The 4,067-nt window shown below is 40.3% G+C and overlaps 1 pseudogene across 1 annotated transcript; it reads right to left on the reverse strand.

The window, feature by feature from the left end:
* Positions 1-901: 901 nt before the first annotated feature.
* On the reverse strand, positions 902-3,161 carry LOC308695645 (putative nuclease HARBI1; annotated as a pseudogene). Its single transcript has 2 exons — positions 2,916-3,161; positions 902-1,693 (listed from the first exon to the last, which is right to left on the reverse strand). The product of its transcript is annotated as a putative nuclease HARBI1 (transcript).
* Between the last annotated feature and the right edge of the window lie 906 nt (positions 3,162-4,067).

Consider the following 4,067-nt stretch of genomic DNA (forward strand, 5'->3'; position numbering starts at 1 on the left):
ATGGATAAAGGCCGAAGAAAACGCTCAAAAAACTTCAGTGAATTTGAGAAGACCCTTTTTAAACAAATTGTATCAAACTATCCTGTAATTGAAAACAAACAGCATGATTCAGGTACAGAAAACAAGAAGGCGGCATGGATTTCCATATTGAATGAATTCAACTCAAATGAAAAAGTAACCAAACGGACACTCCAAGTTCAGGTAAGATTTATTGTTGCCCCATTCTTACAAATCAGTCAATTATAAATGTTTTCATTAATGAAATGTAAAAAGAAAACAATATTATATAGAACTCCTACTTCAGAGTATATATTATCTTGTAAACGTCCTGTGGAAAAACATAAAAATAAACCTGAAAAAAACAACTGCTGCTACGCGTCAAGAGCGTTTCAAGACAGGTGGGGGACTCCCAGTTCCACCAGACACAGAGGAGTTGGGGGACTTGTTGGCTGGGATTATTGAAAGTCAGCAACCCCTGGAAGGTATTCCAGATGATGACCATTTGGACAGTTCAGGTGAGGAATCTTTCAAAGACTCATTTGATAGGACACGTCTCATTTACAGTAACGTGCTATCCCATCCAACATAATTAAATGCAAGTCATGTCTTGTAACAAAAATTATGTAATGACCTTTATTGTTGAAGTCAAATATAATGCTACATTTTTTTTCCATAAAAAGATGACCTGATCTTGACACAGGACTTGGGGGGCGCAGGGAACAGTCAAGATGCTCAAATGAATCCAGCAGCAGCCAGCACCAACATGCAGCAGCATCCAGTCTCCTGCAGTAGCATTAGTCAGCATCCAGCAGTCTCTAATCCAGGCAGCAGGTCAAGAGGGAAAAGGATGACCATTCATGAGAAACTTTTATGAATCATTTATGTATCACTCAAGGTTCATTTATGAGAAGTGCTGCAAAGCAAAAGCATCTCTGTAAGCAAGTCCATTTCTGTCATTGGCTAGCTCAGCGATAGGGACATGTTGGTCATCATCATCTTCAATATCAGGGTCTGGGCAGCCACACTCTATAAGAAAATTATGAAGCACTGCTGTTGCAATAATAACAATGCAGCACCTCCTAGGTTCAAACCGCAGTGTATTTCGGAGACACTGGAAACGATTCTTCCATACACCAAACATGCGCTCTATTAGCCCTCTGGTGAGCATGTGAGCTTGGTTATAGCGCTGTTGCTCTGGTCTGACTGGATGGAGATAAGGGGTGAACAAGAAGTTTATCTGTGCATACCCACTGTCACCAAGTAGAATTCCAGAGTGTTGTCTTGTTTCAAACTGACCGTACAAAGAGGAGTTGTGGAAAATCCTTGAGTCATGAGTTGAACCTTTCCAACGTGCAACTATATTTTTAGAACTGCATAGTGGGAGTGCACACTCCTTGTACATTTATTGAAAACCAGTTTTTACGATTTCTGAATTCCTCAGCATCTGCTGTAGAGGGACACTTGATGGGAATGTGGCAGCCATCGATACAACCAATGACTCCAGGGAAGTTCCCATTTTCATAGAAATCTACCTTGTAGGTGGCCTGTTCAGCAGCATTTGGGAATTTGATGAAATCCTTTTTCAGTTCACATATAGCTCTGCAGACTTTGTGTACTATTTTGCACACTGTTTTGATTCACCTACACCACACAAATCCCCAGTTTCACGATGAAAGGTTCCACATGCCAAAAACCTTAAAGGTCCCATGACATGAAATTTTCACTTTCTGAGGTTTTTTAACATTAATATGAGTTCCCCTAGCCTGCATATGGTCCCCAAGTTTCTAGAAATTTAAATCAGTGTAAATCAAGCTTTTGCTATCTTTCTCTGCCTTTGAGAAAATGGAGGCTCATACGCGCTGATCTTGAATCTCCTCTTTATGACGTCATAAGGAGGAAATGTTACCTCCCCTGTCTCTGCTTTGCCCGCCCAGAGAATATTTCTCGCCCATGAGAAAATGCGCTAGGAAGTAGGAACGTGCGCGATTTTAGTTTGTCCACGAGAGATATCATGGCTTTTGAGCGAGCTAAGCATAACAATTGCTCAATAATTGGATGTACAAATGAACACCGAAGGGTCAATACAGAGCTGGGCTTGCTGAACGTCTGAAACTAAAGTCTGGATCACTCTCTTTGGCGCAGCTACACACCTCGGACAAGTAAGTCAACTAATGATATAAGTGTGTTGCTTTACTGTTTATGGTTACCTAGATTGTTACACGTAGAATGTGGCTGTAACATTAGCTATGCAGTTTATGTGTGTGAATACACACACTGTAACGCGAGTGTTGTACACTTCTTTGTTATTTGGATAACCGTTTTCCTGTTAGTTATATGGCGTGCACGATATCCGCATTTCAAGATCGCAGAGCTTGATGTAATTGTAATAAGATAAATACAGACGTTACAGATCTCTCATGAAAAGACAACAGTAAGTTAGGTTAGCGTTAGCTACATGATAATAACTGTAAACCATCCGAATAAAGTACCGTATCCAGACATAATATTTTAAACTAACCATTCGGAAACGTCCTGCTGGAGCCGCTGAGTTGCAACTTCTTCATCCGTTGCTTCTCCATCCGGATCAGATTCTGGGTCAAGCTGAAATGCTTGAAAGACTGCGTGTCTTCGTGCCATTGCTATAACAGTTATCCAACGTAAACATGCATGGTACCGTTGCGCAAGATGGTCAAGGCCACACCCAGCCTCCACCTTGCGCCGCCTTTCTCCTCCTCATTATCATTTAAAGCTACAGACACCGAAACGGCCCGTCTGAAGGAAGCTCATTCTGGGTGTGGCTTGTAGTGGCTATAATTCTGCACCGAGGCTGAATTTTTGGAGAGAGATTTCAGATACAGTACTAGGGACCACTAAGGCCTATATTAAAGCCTACAAAAAGTAGCATGTCATGGGACCTTTAAGGTAATTAATATTTGTAAGGAGGAGGAAGGAGAAATAGGGTTGCCCCTGACTAAGTCACCTGAAAGCTTGGGCTGCAGCAAACCAATTATTTCTGTTGCATTTTCCTTTGACATACGGAAACGGTCAAGAAAATGTAAATCATCAAAATCATTTAGTGGGTTGCTCCTGTCTTTCAGCAACCTTCTTTCTGGTCTTGGTGGTGGTCTCTGATTGTCGTTGAAATAGTCGAGGTAATCCATTTTCTGCTACTGTGGACGTGAGCCTTGAGGCAAGAAGTTTTTAATCTGAGGTTAAACCTGCTTCTGACCAGGTTTAATTTAAGACTTCATTTAGATCTGATTTAGGTCTAATCCTACTTTTAGAAATCCGATTGTTTAAGTCTAGACTAGTGCAAGTCTGAGACTATTGTAATCAATGTGTGAGAAAGATACTTCAATAAATCCAGGTTTAAAATGACATTTAGTCTACAACTAGGCTTAATCCCCGTACACTATTGGCTTTTTTTTTGCCAAATATGGACAAAAGCATTGCAAGTCTGTGAACAGCAATTTGCAAGTGAACACAACAGTTTAGAGAACTGTTTCAGAGCAGTACCTTCGTGTTTATTTGAAGGAAAAATATGTACGAATGTGCTTGTGCACCTACAATTACAGTCCAATAGTGTAATGCACCTACCTTGGAAGACAACTGCTTTTTTAAAATGGGCTTCCCAGTGTAGCTTTATTTTTTTCAGGGTGGTTGGCTTCAAGGAAGGGCATAAACTGCAGTGGTATAGAGTGCAACATGATGTGCACTGTGGTACAAGGGGGGGTCCAGAAACTAAAATTATTGATTGGTGCACTGCATGATGCATCTGTAATGAAACCAATGATAATATTAATAATAGGATGTGTTCAGGAAATGACATCCGAATGTAATGAGCTAATCTGAAATGCAAGGCCGAAACATGACCGAATATTGCTTGTATTTTACAATACGTATTTTACTAAAAATGTTTTCACCGTAAAAAAGAAGAAAAAAAAAAAACAATTAACACTGTGTAAACTACAGTGGTTTCAACGTGCAAGCCATGGAAAGACAGTTTATATACCACTCTATTAAATAGTTTCGTTTATGTATTTAAGACCATGCGTGGTTGGCTTGTT

The sequence above is a fragment of the Scardinius erythrophthalmus genome (genome assembly GCF_964197995.2).
Source record: "Scardinius erythrophthalmus genome assembly, chromosome: 9".
NCBI classification, from domain to species: Eukaryota; Metazoa; Chordata; class Actinopteri; order Cypriniformes; family Leuciscidae; genus Scardinius; species Scardinius erythrophthalmus.